The sequence below is a fragment of the Haliotis asinina genome, chromosome 7 (assembly GCF_037392515.1).
Source record: "Haliotis asinina isolate JCU_RB_2024 chromosome 7, JCU_Hal_asi_v2, whole genome shotgun sequence".
Taxonomy (NCBI): Eukaryota; Metazoa; Mollusca; class Gastropoda; order Lepetellida; family Haliotidae; genus Haliotis; species Haliotis asinina.
In genome coordinates, this window is record NC_090286.1 from 2,620,516 (window position 1) to 2,637,833 (window position 17,318).

The following is a 17,318-nucleotide window of genomic DNA, read 5'->3' on the forward strand; positions in this document are numbered from 1 at the left end:
ACTGGCTGTGGGAAGACCGTTTTCGTGTTGGACATGTTAGAGGGTTACTACAAGGATGTGTTCGGTAACATCGTTATCATGTGCCCTACTCTGAGCATGAATAAAACGTACGCGCGACCTTGGGTGATGACGGACCCGGACGTACACAAAATCGACCCTGGAACACGCCTGCAGGACTGGTTGAAAGCTCTTCACGAGAAATTTAAAGGGGAACCGACGCTGTTCATACTGGACGACTGCAGCGCTAATCGCGAGATAACAAAAAAGAGAGACATGCTATCGTACCTGGCCTTCTCCGGCCGGCATGCAAATCACAGCGTCTGGGTGCTAACGCAGAAGTTCAACTCAGTGTTGAAAGACCTCAGGGAGCAGACGCGATGGGTGGCCTTATTTCACTGCAAGGACAGGGATTCGTTCGAGGAGTGTTTGAGAGAGAACGATGTGATGAGCAAATTAGAACGGGAACGGGTGAAGAAACAGCTCGCTGAAACTAAACACGCTAAGCTCGTGCTCAAGACCGACCAACCAGTAGCATATATAGTATGCTAAAGCTAAGCAAAGCTAAGCAAAGCTAAGCAAAGCTAAGTATATAGCTATGATATTTGAAGTATTTGTCGTGTGCAACTTAACCTTCATTTCTCTGTGTTTTGTCTGTATCGGGTATTATATAGTTAAAACTAAATCTTACTTGTTATATTATAAGATGGAGTGTGAGGAATTGCTCGAACAGTTGGTACCTGGGGGTACGGCAGGCCCCACTGGGGGTGTGGGGGATTACCCCAAGCGAGAGAAACTGGTGGCGTTGGCTGTTGGTGGCAAAGCCAAACATTACTTTGGAGACTACACTCCGGATAAAATTCACAAAATGTCAGCCGAAGAAATCGATAAGCTGTACGCTAGATACGAGTCCCGGCTCGGAGCAGAAATGACAAAGACAATAGGATCGGCTATGACCCAGATATACACCGGTATTGTGTCATACTTCCTTCCCATTCCACCAGAGCGCCGACTTTACCTGTGGGAGGACCTAGATAAAGACCCTTTTATCGAACACGCCGTGAGCTCTATCAGCTGCGAGTTGTACCACAAATATGGTATGTTGTTGGCTCCAGTGACGGCGGCGATTATCACGGCAAAACATTGTCAATTTGAGAGAAAGAATAATAATAATAGTATAGATGGATACTGCACAGGAACCAGTGGAAACAGTGACGGTGGAGACCCCTTCACAGGAACCAGTGAGGGAAGTGACCACAGTGGGGGTACCCCCAACAGTAACCAGGCAGAAGAATCCTAAGAGAGTAGCTGCCGGTAAAAAACGGTGGTGTAACCAACATAAAGTAGCCAACCCAACCCGACTGTTGTTGGCTGTAGGCGTAACTGCTGCCGTGGTTATAACATGGTTATACGTGGGGGTACCCTCCCACAGTGAGCCACCACCCAACAGTGAGCCCCCCACCCCCACGGTAGACCCGCATATCATGTTATAATTTAAATATTTTTATATCATATACATAATGTCTGAGGGGAAAACGTTCGTCAACGACGCATACCACGCCACAGTGGTCGCCAGTCTAGCTGTAGGGTACGCTCGGTTGACTAAAATGGTGCTTAAACAACCAACTATCAAGCTAGATTTCAACCTGCAGGATATGGGTATGCTCATAATGAACCTTGGTATGGCGATGGCCACAAAAGACATCCTAGTAAAACAAGGAATAATACCTGATAATATAATGAAATAAATATAGGGATGGCCACGATAGCTATGATGGTCGGTGGGGCGTTAGTGAATGCCCTGGCATTTTCCGGGAGTAATTTCCTCTTCTCGAAACTACGAGATGATCACGCGGCTGAAATACAGGAAGAAAGGAAGCGGCACGATCTCGCTACTGAGAAATTACAAAGGGTACAGGCCGAGTACGCTAAAAAACGTCTCCAGAGGATCGATTTTATTAACGAACAACTCACGCGTGAAAACCATGCCGTTCAAACATTCAACGATGTCGATGAAGCAATGAAAGAATACTACCTACTAACTGGTAAACAATTGGAACCGCTCAATAAACCCACACTCACTCAGTACTACACACCATCCAAGGGGCAAATGAATCGTGAACTGGTCTTCATAGTGTTGGGTATAGCAGCTACTGCGTTGGTTGCGAAGCAATTAAATTAAAATACCTATATAAGTAAACATGAGACCCGCTCCATACCGATGCGAATACATACTTATGGGGAAGACCGAGGCCTGTGGTAGGAAATGCAGGAATCAGGGGTTCTGTTGTTTCCATATGGGAAGTCCTAACTACACGTGTTCTGTGTGTGGTATCGGGGTTAAAGGACACTACTGTCTATGTAAAGCTCACGGAGCGAACGTAGTCAGACATCAACTCATCTACGAGAATAAAAAGGGCTACATAAAAGAACGTAGGCGGCTGCTCAAGATAGACTCCAATTACAGTGCGTGAAACAGCCACTTAAGGGTTACCTCCCCTTACTGTGAACCAATTAGACATTGGTTCTCTTAGGTGTAAACACTATGTCTACTGTACGCGAGCTGAAGCAGGTCGCAAAACAGAGAGGTGTGATCGGGTATTCTCGAATGCGGAAGTCAGCATTGTTGAGATTACTAGGTTTAGAAGCCCCTCCTACGGTAACACAATTAAAAGCTCAAGCAAAACAGCTTGGATACACGGGTTATTCAAACCTGGGGAGAGCCGGGTTAACCGCATTGTTATCACATGCCCCCGTAGCAAAACCTCCCACTGTAAAACAACTGAAAGCCGAGGCACACGATTTGGGTTTAGGCGGGTATTCCAGTATGAGAAAACCACAGCTTGTAGAATTATTACGACAGAATAGAGCTATTGACCTACAGTTCGTGCGCACTGAGCGCGCTGTAGGCAACTATTTGAGAGGTTGGCGCATGCACGTTGATAGAAACATAGACATTACAGATATCAAGCCTCTGATAGCTGATAAGGTCAACCAGGAACTAAATAACCTAGGAAGTATCAAGTTTCAGATCACAGTGAAAATGTCGCTCGATAAGCAGGTTGGGAGTACCACTGAATATGTTCAGCCTTACTTCCGAGGTCAACAAGAGGTCGTCACACATACAGAGACCATTGACGCATCAATCGATACCAGTTTTCAGCAGATACGAGAATACCTAGAACGCTATACACACTTGGGGTCCGGGTGGGCTGTAGATAAAATCGATAATGTCTATCTAGACATAGCTAACTACGTGCCGTTCAGAGGCGGGTCATACCTAGCCTTGCCTCCCTACTATAGGAACAAACATGCCATAATAAACGTTAAGAATAGAGGAAACGATTGCCTGAGGTTAGCTATCAGGTCAGCCTTATTTCCAGCTGGCAAGAATTCAGATAGGCTTTCTAGCTATCCCCAAGACGATGGGCTCAACTGGGATGGTATAGATGAACCCACCCCCATATCCCAGATCACTAAAGTAGAAAAACAGAATAATCTGGCTATAAATATCTTTGGGCACGAAGGTAACACAACAATAGTACACAGGGTCAGCCCGGTGAAGGATCGCCAAGTTATCAATATATTCATGATCCAACGAGGTGAAAAGTATCACTACACGTGGATAAAACATCTCAGCCGGTTGTTGCACGACCAGTCGAAACACGATGGGGAAAAACACTTTTGTGTACGATGCCTACACGGTTTCAGTCGAGCTGATTTATTAGAATCCCACCGGGATGATTGTCAAGGTGTGGGGCAGACGGCCATACGAGTCGACATGCCTAAGGAAGGTGATAATATCCTAAAATTCAGTAACCACAAGAACCAAATGTCTGTGCCTTATATCATATACACCGACTTCGAAGCCTTAGTGGCTGCCACCGGCGAGGCTCCCAGTGGTAGCTTCACCCACAAGACACAAGAGCATAAAGCCTGTTCGTTTGGATACATTGTCGTCCGTTGTGACGGGGAAACGAAAGCTCCGGTAGTGTATAGGGGCCCTGACGCCGCTGAAAGGTTTCTAAAGTGTTTACAGGTGGAAGAAAAAATTATTAGGAATACATTGTATAGAATCGCTCCCATGCGTATGACCCGAGTCGACAGGCTAGCTCACGCTAGTAGCACTAACTGTCACGTGTGTGACTCACCACTTAACGGCGATTCGGTGAGAGATCACTGCCACATAACTGGTAAGTATAGAGGCGCCGCTCACAGCGCGTGCAACCTCAAGCTTAAAATCAACCCTAAGACAATAAACATCCCCGTTGTCTTTCACAACTTGAGAGGGTACGACTCACACTTGATCATGCAGGCCATCGCGAAAATTGATGGTAATATAACGTGCATCCCCAACAACATGGAGAGATACATCTCCTTCAGCTTAAACGGACTTAGGTTCATTGACTCGTTTCAGTTCCTCCTATCATCACTCGACAGTCTGGTCAAGGCCAACAATACCTTCCCTATCACCGATCGATACACAGACGCCGAGATTAGACCCCTGCTTATGAGGAAGGGTGTGTACCCCTATGAGTACATGGATAGTTGGGCCAAGTTCACCGAGACCAGACTACCCCCTATTGACTGCTTTTATAGCAAGCTGAATGAGGCATCCGTCTCACGAGATGATTACTCACACGCGACTAACGTATGGAATAAACTGGGTTGTAAGAACCTGGGTGATTATCGCGACCTGTACTTGAGGACAGATGTACTGCTGTTAGCCGACGTGTTTGAAACGTGTAGGCGGACGTGTTTGAAGCAGTATAAACTCGACCCCACATGGTATTACACCAGCCCAGGTCTGTCGTGGGACGCCTTGCTTAAAAAGACCAGAGTTAATTTGGAATTGCTCACAGATTACGACATGCACCTATTCATTGAGAAAGGCTTGCGAGGTGGGATTTCCATGGCATCCAAACGATACGCGAAAGCAAATAATCAATACGTGAAAGGTTACGATCCTAACAAACCAACCAATCACATTCTCTACCTCGACGCAAACAACCTGTACGGCTGGGCCATGAGTCAGTATCTACCTACAGGGGGATTCGAATGGGTACCCCACGTTGATGTTATGGGGGTTGCACCAGATTCGAACAAAGGGTATATCCTCGAGGTTGACTTAGAGTATACTAAGGAATTACACACATCGCACAACAGCTACCCCCTGGCCCCCGAACGTATGAGGGTTAACTCATAGTGGATGTCTGAGTACCAACATAACTTGTCAGGTGGTCGTGTGACAGACGTTGAAAAACTCGTGCCTAACTTAATGAATAAGACCAAGTACATCGTTCACTATCGCAACCTACAGCTGTACCTGTCGTTGGGTATGAGGCTGACCAAAATACACAGGGTGCTCATGTTCGACCAGAGCCCATGGATGGAGCCCTACATCAGAATGAACACAGACCTACGAAAAAAAGCCACCAGTGATTTTGAGAAAAATCTCTACAAGCTCATGAACAACTCGGTGTTTGGTAAGACTATGGAGAACCTGAGGAAACGCGTGACCGTGAAGCTGGTTCGGTCGAGTGAGGAAGACAAGCTCAGGAGATTGATAGCCAGTCCGGCATTCAACCGTAGTAAGATATTCACAGACAACCTGGTTGCCCTACACATAAAGAAAAGCCACATAAAATTCAACCGGCCTGTTTACGTGGGGATGAGCATCCTCGATTTATCCAAACACCTGATGTACGACTTTTACTACAACGAGCTCAAGAAACAGTACGGCGACAGGTGTGAAGTGCTGTACACTGACACGGATTCCCTGCTGATGGAGATTCGAACCGAGGACGTGTACGAGGACATGAAAAAACACCTCGATTTATACGACACCAGCGACTACCCTAAGACCCATGCCATACACAGTACGGTAAATAAAAAGGTCCTAGGTAAGATGAAGGACGAGTGTGCTGGCACGCCCATAGCCGAGTACATAGGTTTGAGACCTAAGATGTACTCCATACTGAAAGCCGACAATAGTGAGATCCGGAAGGCTAAGGGGGTTAAGAAGTATGTGGTGAAACAACACATCAAACACGCCAGATTCAAGGAAGCCCTGTTCAAGACCCGTACCTTTAGGCATAAAATGAACACACTTAGAAGTGATGGACATAAGATATACGGACTGACTATAAACAAGACGTCCCTGTCACCTATGGACACGAAACGTTGGATAGCTATTGATGGGATAAACACATACGCGTATGGACATGAAAAAATTTGAGGCTATTTACTACAGCCCGCGTGGGTACTGGAAAGGAGCTAGCGCAGTAGATAAGCTAGCTAAAATAGCGCGAGTACCCCCGGAGGAAGCCAAAGTGTGGCTTGAAAAACAAGCCCTGTGGCAGATCTATTTGCCGGCACCACGCTACGTGCCTAGAAGGAGGTTCTTTATTAACATACCTAATAGCGTTCACCAGGCAGACCTACTGTTCCTACCCCACGACAAGAGGTACAAGTATGCCTTAACCGTAGTGGACGTAGCCAGTCGTTACAAGGAAGCCGAACCCTTGACCACGAAAGATTCGGCCCAGGTAGCCAGAGGATTCGAACGCATATACAAACGCAGCCCTCTGACGTGGCCAACAGAGCTGGAAGTTGACCCCGGACGGGAGTTTATGGGTGCCGTGTCACAACTGCTAGCCAAACACGATACAAAGGTCAGGCGTGGTACGGCCGGAGCCCATCGCAGCCAAGCCATAGTTGAGAGATTTAATAGGACTTTGGCTGAGCGCTTGTTCGGCTATCAGTATGCTAGGGAGATGGCCACCCCTGGAAAACGATCGACTGAATGGGTCACGAGGTTACCCAAGGTGGTGTCGGCAATCAACCATGAAGTCACCCGTCTCACCGGTAAGAAACCGGCAGACGCTATCAAACTAAAATCAATAGTTGCAGAGTCGGCCGCTCCATTGCGTGGGAAGGAGAAACAGATACCAGATAGGGCCCTAGTGAGGTATCTATACCAGCCTGGGGAACACGAGGGTGATAGCCGTAAGCGGGCCACCGATCCTATATGGTCAGTCAAAACTTACAACATAGATAAAGTGGATATGAAAGCCGACGAACCTAACTTGTACTACTTGAGGGATGGGCCGGGTAGGGGGTTTGTAAGAGAAGAATTATTGATCGTACCGTACGGCACAGTGTTACCTCCTACCAACACACGGTAATAGTAGCAAGTCACGTTTGTAGTAGGGGTAATAATAACAAGAGCTAAGGTCCCAACCAAAGCCTTATTTAGTAAATAAGGCTTTGTAGAGACATTTCTTGAAAGTGAGCCAGAACTGTCATTCCCTATACTACTAATTGTTTATTTGCTTTTTCTTAATCAGCAATGCACTTAATATATCATGAAGAAGTGATAACTGTGGCTTAGTTATTTTCGATTTTTTGGTAGCATATAACCTCTAACGAATGGCAGAGTAATTTTGTAAATAGTGCTAGCAATAAAAGTCACAGAAATATGGCAATAACTGTTTGTCAGCCAGTACATGTTTAAATGTTGAAATGTGAAAATCAGATGATATTTTTCTCTCATTCAGAACTTGGCAGTATCTTTTCAATTTATTGTCTTTCCTCATCTGTTTTGAGAATGAAAACAATAAGTACACATCTTTGACATCCTTGAAAAAACTTGACATCTTTGATAGGCATTCTAGAAGATGAGTAGATGAAGAATGAGGACTATGATTTATGGATATACAACTTCTTTTATTCTGTGAGTGCGACGTTTCCACATAGATACTAATGTCATTGTCACACCATTTGCTTGACAACGACATTAGTATCTTCTAACTCACTGAATAAAAGAAGTTGTATATCCATAAATCATAGTCCTCTTCTTGAAAAAACTTGAAAGAAGCTTTTGTTTCTCCCTGTTACAATACAGTTTATATATCATGTTGATAATTCTATATATCATATTGATAATCTCACAGATAAGGCACAGACTAAGATCATGAGTCATGATCATGAGATGTGCACAATCGTCACGTCATTATCATTGTCACTATGTGAATGTCTACCTTGGTTCATGCCAGTTGTGCAATACATATGTCACCTTCAGTGATAAGTAATGATAAAGCCGGGAAACAAGGCTTGTTTCAATTGATGATATCAACATGTCATGGAATTAATACGCTCTGATGCAATTTTAGACGAAAGTTGAAATAATATTCAATACTGAACGATCACAAGTCATACAAAGGGAGATAACTAGATTCTATAACGTTTACAACTTAAATATTTGTTGGTCGCCTTGTAATTTGGACAGAAATGACACTTACAATTAAAACATGGGGGGAGGGGTGCCCTAACCCTAAGGATCTAGAAGGGGGGTGTCCTAACCCTAAGGATCTAGAAGCCCAAGGGCTAAGGATGCAGGCGCGGTACAGTGAGACAGATCAGTAGCTCTCTCGCTATAGCGTGCTCGTTAGCAAGCGCTGAGCAGTCCCCGGGTCGCGCGCCCGGTAAACTGCTCTCTAGCCAAAAAATGAACTGTTAGTATAAAACATATGCAAATCTGCCTGATATTTATGAGGCAGATGACCACCCACAACAGCAGACCAACGTTGGCGAAACTCCAGTCTCGCTACAATAGGCCTGCGTAATGGTGAAACCCGCTTGAACTGGGTCAGAGCTGTTTATCACATAGTTATATCTACCAGATATTTATATTACACCGATATGACTTATATTTCTACAGACGCTGTTCCAGATATAACGTTGTGTTAAGTCAAATATTATATCATCGTCTCACTCACCGACGAGATCTGGGTATTTAAATCCCCCCTCATGTTGTTCCAGGAACTGCGATTCCACGTAAATTGGGGCGTGCGAATCAAACACGCTATTTGATTGGCTGTGACGTAACGTGGGTTAAAGATACTGTCGACTCGTGACAGCTTGTATATATATTCTTCTTTTTCAAAATTTATCTAATTGCACAAAAACATAAGTAACATCAACCTCGATTCAAATATTCAAGTCTTTTCAAGTGAAGTATGTGCGACGTGAAGTAAACCAGTAACTCCTTTCACATCCATTAATGTCTCTATTTGTCGTATTCTTGGTGTGTGCATATGTGTCTATATAGTATTTATATGGATGACAAACATATGTTTTAACCTGCGACGCTGGCAGTAACACGCTTCCGTTATCACAGGATTATATCAACCGGATGCACGATGTACACTGACTATAAATAATATAAACATTTTGCACTATATGATTATATTAATTTCAACCCATATGAGTGGATAAGTATGTAAAAAGCCAACAACAACAAACGTCATAGATGGCAGTATAAGAAAGATGTAGAAAATCTAGCCGGACAGGACAGGTTGGTCAAATTGTTAGACAAGTCATCAACAGTCATAGTTTGAATCTGCATCCTTGCTAGTTGTGCCACTGGTTTGCTACGACTTACACGATATGAGGACGGACTAGATTTTTTAACCCATCCTCCACAAAATTCACCCGTTTCGGACGTTGGGACGGGCTACCTTTCCTTCGGACATGGTCACTGGCCTCATGTTCTCATAAGTCATATTTGAGAGAGCGAGTGTGTGGGTGCGAGAGTATGTGTAACTTGTCACTTTACATTTATATGTGACGAAAGATTTTCTCAAGTACATACACCTTTTCAACTACATCAAATCGCCTTTATACAGTGTTCCCAGAAATATTGAGAAAATCTTTGTTTTTTTCTAATGATGCTAAGATTGGAAAAAGGGCTTTCACTATGCACTAAGCATACTAAATAAGGGAGACAACTCTTGAAGGCTTAGAAGGCAGCTCATTACGTCAAGAGTTATCTCCCTTGTCTGAGCAGACGGCTTCCTGTGTTGACATGGCAGAATTTACAGCAAGAGAGAAAAGAAAGCTCATTCTAGATGATTTTGAAAGGGGTGAGGCTGATGCTAAAGTGTTAGCTTGTAGACATGGTATTCCTCTGTCTACAGTATACAGAACTTTGAAGAATATTCAAACAGGAACCGGGATAGAGCACAAAGCAGGGGCAGGTCGGCCTAGGAAATTCAGTGTTGTGGATCGCTGAAGACTTGGGCAGATTGTGAGTAGGGGCAAATTGAAAAGTGTTGAGAACATCAGAAATGAAATAATTAGCAGAGGAAGTCCTCAGGTATGCAATGAAACAGTTAGGCAGGAATTACAGAGACTTAATTGGGTGAAAAAACGTGGAATTCCCTCGCCGTTGATGAAAGATGCACAAAAGGAAAAACGTTTAAACTGGTGTCGGGGTCATGAAAATCAAGATTGGGATAATGTTTTCTTTTCGGATGAAAGTTCTGTTTGGCTTTTCCCAAATTGTGTGAAAATTTGGACCAAAGATACTGTCAAACCTATCTACCAGCGACCAAAACATAGCCCGAAGTTTCACATGTGGGGTGGCATATCGGCTCGCGGAGTGACACCATTGTGTGTTTTCATGGGAAACTTAACAAAAGAAAGATACGTTGACATTCTAAATGGTTACCTTCTTCCGACAGCACAAACATTGTATGAAGATGATTGGATTTTCCAGCATGATAATGACCCAAAACACACTGCGCGCTACACAAAACAGTGGTTGTCGGGCGAAAATGTTCAAGTTTTAGACTGGCCCAGTTACAGCCCAGACCAAAACCCAATTGAGAATGTGTGGGGAGTCATGAAGGACAGAATAAACCAAAAGGGACTGAGAAATATTGAAGATATGAAGGCCGAGGTGGTCCAATATTGGGATACCCTGTCACACGATTACCTACAAACTTTGATGGGTAGTGTGCCTAGGCGTATTCAGGCATGCATTGCTGAGCGAGGAGGTCTTACAAAGTACTAAAACAAGACTGAGACTGTAAAAGGATGATGTTTTAACATGTTTATGTAAGTAAAATGCCAGAAGTTAATAAACGTAATGAGTTACATGACGCAACATGATTCTCAATAATTTCTGGGAATACTATATATGTGTATGTGTATGTGTATGTGTGTGTGTGTATGTGTGTGTGTATGTGTGTGTATATGTACATGTATGTGTATGTGTATGTATGTGTGTGTGCGTGTGTGTGTGTGTGTGTGTGTGTAATTGAGAAAAAACTTTCAACGCATTTAAATATAAAGTTATATTTTCAATGGTTAAATAATAACTTGAAATTCTAATAATTTGAAAAATCAAACAAATCAGGAAACTGAGAGTGAAATACTGACTGCTGGAGTACCTTAGTAGGTGTGTGAGTGAGTCTCACTAACTTAGCTTGTACTTGCTCAACCACTTTAACAATCATGCGTTTTCACATTCCCACCGTCAAGGTTTGAAAACAGGAACAAGGCCCGGAAAACTCTGAATATATCCTCGACTCCCGATTCACAATTCTAATTTTATATTTATTGAAATGCAAGTTATTAATATTGACAGGGTAATGATGCATTACGTTTTCCTTTCTTTGTAGTCCCGCGATAGTCCTGTCGTCTGGAGTGCCAGACCACTCTAGCCTCCTGTACAAACAACCCACTCTGTGTACCTCACTGGCTTACTTAGTTATCATCACATTGTTAACTTGTATTCATACTAGGCTCTGTGTACCACTGGCTTCTATGTTTCTCCTTGTATTCATTAAATTGTAACCCCCATTTTTGTTATCATCACTTGTTAATTAGTTTTCCGTTGTATATATAGCCTGCTCTCCCCTGTATCATTTACACTTGAAAACGGGAACCTGTATCGACTTACGTAGTGTTCTAGTATAACTACAGAAGTTGTCATCCATATACACTTATTCTATTTGTCTTCCAACTTCTAAACATGCCACTCAAACAAATATACAGAGTTGTCTGCCTTGGGTGTACCAGAAACCTGTGATCGTCTGATTGTGTTCAGGTTTGTCATCCTAATCTTTATCACTGAAACGCGTTCGTTTCCCAATTCCCAGTCCTTAATGTGATGCTAGACACAATTTCCATTGGTTAGAATCACTTTCCACTGAAACTGAGCTGTTTGTTTCTATTGAAATGATATACGACCAGCTTCATTCTGCAGCATTTCCGCACTCTCGGGTTTCATCTAAGTGACAAACGGACCTTCACCGATCCATTACTGCATCCAATGTTTGCCTCAAACACCAGTGTTACTGTACACTATCCAAAGATATAGCATCGGGACTTACGCCCTAGCTATTCGATTCTATACTCTTCGAAAAAAGGTAGGGCAACCTGAACTTCCAGTTTGGATAGGAATTAGTACCAATTAACAAACTGTTTAAAGATAGATATCTTATGATCGCACCCCTATTTTTCTTTATGACCACCCCTAAACACAACGCAAGCATGGGATGCACACCGTAGAAACCCCATACACTTGCATGGGAAGCCGTTTTCTTTTATGCTGACGGTTTTCAAGAAGGTCGATAAATCACTACAGACCATTAATTTTGCCGATCATCCTGGCACACAGTTTCACACAGCTGATAGTGTTGGTTTCTTGGCGGTTCTTTGAAAATGAAAAACGTACACATGCAAATTTCAAGTCATACACCAATGATATTTCAAGATCGATTAATGTCACTCAAAACATTCATTATTATCATTTCAACATTGGTCGACACTGACACATGTCCCATTTCCTTCTTTCGTAAATTAGAAATGATGTTCTTTCTGTTTTTTAAGGGCATAGAACAAGGTGAAGCTGATGTTTTTGTGTCGGTTTACGACTGCATGGTCAGCCAGTAGAGCACTTTTTACTGGTCACGTAACTGCGCGTCTTTCTGTTGGACCAAGTCTGAAACAGGTAAACTGTAATGAATTTCTACGCAGGGTACAAATGGAAGTGGGATGTGTTTAGTGACGTCTCACATTTACACGGCCGTTTGCGGACGGAAGAGTGCGCGCGTGGCCTCAGACCAAGTGCTGTTTGGTGGTTTGAAGAGCTTTGTTAGGGAACGTCTGCTCGTAATTCATGGGTGCGGCAGGATCTCGTGACCAGATCCTTGTCCCGGAGCTGGTGCAGACCGTGGACGGTCATTGTCCAGGGCTATAATTCCAACATGACATTGCAACATCATACACACCTGTTTTCACAACCACGTAATTTCTTGCAAAATGCAGCAATTTTCACCATCGAGTTCACCTGAGCTCTTTAGGCACACCCTAACATGAGGCGTATAGTGCATGCCACAGCCTACAGGGAACAGTCAATATGAGGCACATCCTGCACGTTAGTGTAAGGTTTTACAGTGTACAGGGAACAATCTAATATGAGGTATATTCTACATGTGACAGTCTACAGGGAAAGTCTAACATGGGGCATATCCTACATTTTACAGTGTACAGGGAACAATCTAATATGAAGCATATTCTACACGTGACCGTCTACAGGGAACAATCTAATATGAGGCATATTCTACATGTGACCGTCTACAGAGAACAGTCTATTTTGAGGCATATCCTACATTTTACAGTCTAGAAGAATCAGTCTAACACGAGGCATATCACACATGCTACAGTCTACAGGGAACAGTCTAACAAGAGGCACAGCCTGCACCTTAGTGTAAGGTTTTACAGTGTACCGGGAACAATCTAATATGAGGTATATTCTACATGTGACAGTCTACAGGGAAAGTCTAACACGAGGCATATCCTACATTTTACAGTGTACAGGGAACAATCTAATATGAAGCATATTCTACACGTGACAGTCTACAGGGAGCAATCTAATATGAGGCATAGCCTACATGTGTCAGTCTACAGGGAACGGTCTAATATGAGGCATATCCTACATGTTACAGTCTACAGGGAGCAGTCTAATATGAGGCATATCCTACATGTTACTGTCTAGTGGGAACAGTCTTATATGTGGTATATCCTACATGTGACAGTCTACAGAAAACAGTCTAATGTGAGATATAGTATTCCCAGAAATTATTGAGAATCATGTTGCGTCATGTAACTCATTACGTTTATTAACTTCTGGCGTTTTACTTACATAAACATCATCCTTTTACAGTCTCAGTCTTGTTTTAGTACTTTGTAAGACCTCCTCGCTCAGCAATGCATGCCTGAATACGCCTAGGCACACTACCCATCAAAGTTTGTAGGTAATCGTGTGGCAGGGTATCCCAATATTGGACCACCTCGGCCTTCATATCTTCAATATTTCTCAGTCCCTTTTGGTTATTCTGTCCTTCATGACTCCCCACACATTCTCAATTGGGTTTAGGTCTGGGCTGTAACTGGGCCAGTCTAAAACTTGAACATTTTCGCCCGACAACCACTGTTTTGTGTAGCGCGCAGTGTGTTTTGGGTCATTATCATGCTGGAAAATCCAATCATCTTCATACGATGTTTGTGCTGTCGGAAGAAGGTGACCATTTAGAATGTCAACGTATCTTTCTTTTGTCAAGTTTCCCGTGAAAACACACAATGGCGTCACTCCGCGAGCCGATATGCCACCCCACATGTGAAACTTCGGGCTATGTTTTGGTCGCTGGTAGATAGGTTTGACAGTGTCTTTGGTCCAAATTTTCACACAATTTGGGAAAAGCCAAACAGAACTTTCATCCGAAAAGAAAACATTATCCCAGTCTTGATTTTCAAGAGCCCGACACCAGTTTAAACGTTTTTCCTTTTGTGCATCTTTCATCAACGGCGAGGGAATTCCACGTTTTTTCACCCAATTAAGTCTCTGTAATTCCTGCCTAACTGTTTCATTGCATACCTGAGGACTTCCTCTGCTAATCATTTCATTTCTGATGTTCTCAACACTTTTCAATTTGCCCCTACTCACAATCTGCCCAAGTCTTCGGCGATCCACAACGCTGAATTTCCTAGGCCGACCTGCCCCTGCTTTGTGCTCTATCCCGGTTCCTGTTTGAATATTCTTCAAAGTTCTGTATACTGTAGACAGAGGAATACCATGTCTACAAGCTAACACTTTAGCATCAGCCTCACCCCTTTCAAAATCATCTAGAATGAGCTTTCTTTTCTCTCTTGCTGTAAATTCTGCCATGTCAACACAGGAAGCCGTCTGCTCAGACAAGGGAGATAACTCTTGACGTAATGAGCTGCCTTCTAAGCCTTCAAGAGTTGTCTCCCTTATTTAGTATGCTTAGTGCATAGTGAAAGCCCTTTTTCCAATCTTAGCATCATTAGAAAAAAAACAAGGATTTTCTCAATAATTTCTGGGATTACTGTATATCCTACATGTTACAGTCTACAGAAAACAGTCTAATTTGAGGCATATCCTACATGTTACAGTCTACAGGGAACAGTCTAACATAGGCATATCCTACATGTTACAGTCTACAGGGAATAGTCTAACATAGGCATATCCTACATGTGACAATCTACAGGGAACAGTCTAACATAGGCATATCCTACATGTAACAGTCTACAGGGAACAGTCTAACATAGGCATATCCTACATGTTACAGTCTACAGGGAACAGTCTAACATAGGCATATCCTACATATTGATAGCTTTTGGTGAAACCTGTAGTTGTGCCCTTATGGAGAATGGAACCCGTCACTAAACACTGGCTAACCAACTGCTCCACAAGACAATTGCACCGACACGACTTTCCTTGTCACTTGTGTCAGCAAACGCTTTTACATGTATAGTATCTTCCTCAGTCTCTAGCGCTGGTAACAGATTACTCCGTCCCCTGGTTGATATAAGCCCGGACTGGTAACACTTATGTCTTCCACGAACGAATATATCCGCTACTGCTTGAACCTTCACAACAATGACGCGGCATTCGAGCGGGACTCAGGCAAATAAACAACATTGCTGAAGCAAACTGTATTGAATGTTTCACTGATTCACGTTCAGTGGAAGTTTTATTGACTTTCATACAGACATACAGACATACAGGCATACAGACATACCGACATACAGGCATACCGACATACAGAAATACAAACATACAGGCATACAGACATACCGACGCACAGACATACAGACGTACAGACATATAGGCATACAGACATACAAACATACAGGCATACAGCCAACAGACATACAGATATACAGGCATAGAGACATGCAGACATACAGGCATACCGACATACAGAAATACAGGCATAGAGACATACCGACATACAGGCATACAGACATACAGAAATACAAACATACAGGCATACAGACATATAGGCATACAGACATACAAACATACAGGCACACAGGCATACAGCCAACAGACATACAGATATACAGGCATAGAGACACGCAGAGATACAGGCATACAAACATACAGGCACACAGACATACAGAGATACAGGCATACAAACATACAGGCACACAGACATACAGAGATACAGGCATAGAGACATGCAGACATACAGGCATACTGACATAAAGACATACAGGCATAGAGACATACCGACATACAGACACACAGGCATACAGACATACAGGCATACAGACATATAGACACACCGGCATATAAACATACAGACATACCGATGTACAGGCATACAGGGATACAGACATACAGACATACAGAGATACAGGCATACAGACATACCGACATACAGGCATACAGACATACAGGCATACAGACATGCAGAGATACAGGCATAGAGACATGCAGACATACATTTACTTCAGTAACAGGTCTCTGATACAATAAGATAGTAATTACAATACACTAAGAATTGATACAAGACGTTACATGCATTTTACATAACAGCGTCAGAATTTCCTAACATTATATAACACAGGCATAAATTATTTACTACGTTTATATTTGTTTCTCATGAAGGTATTGATACAGTTATTTACTTTCCCATTTGTTGAAATTATTTTCCTTAGCAGTGAGTAGGTACCCTGGAGAATGGGGTACTGCGTATTGATAACAGGCAATATTGTTATTATTGTTATCATTACTATCATTTTTACATGAATATTATAAATATTGATTAGTATAAATAGATGGAATAAAGAGGTTCGGGTGATCCTGGCACAATCAGGCACGTTACGCTTATTACCCATACCCCCTCTACACGCACGCCGGACAGGCAATGCATGGGACATATTCCAGGAAGTGCTGCCTTGACGAACCTTCCAAAAACCTGCCAGAAAATGTGAAGACTCCCAACACTACCGCCTTATGCATAAGCAAGTGTCAGAAGGGATGTGTTCCTCGGAGCAAACTCAGGTAGTTTGCCAGTGCCAGACAACAGATTCCCAAACCTAGGGCACCGAGAACAACTGGAAGTGGATAAACTTTCTCCCCAAGAAGCAATATTACTTTAAATACCAAGAACTAACAATGGAGTACTCACCGTCACAAGAGGCCCTTGAAGAGACGG

General features: G+C 43.1%; 1 protein-coding gene across 2 annotated transcripts in view; it reads right to left on the minus strand.

Annotated features, from left to right (window-relative positions):
- Window positions 1-17,318, minus strand: part of LOC137290776 (uncharacterized) — an 81,546-nt gene that overhangs the window by 51,622 nt on the left and 12,606 nt on the right. The window contains exon 1 of one of the 2 annotated variants that reach the window (XM_067821893.1): window positions 8,778-8,856. The exons of the other annotated variant lie outside the window; for it this stretch is intronic. The gene's annotated coding sequence lies outside the window, so the exon portion shown is untranslated. Of the gene's footprint in view, window positions 1-8,777; window positions 8,857-17,318 lie in introns of those variants that run through there. 2 annotated transcript variants of the gene reach the window in all.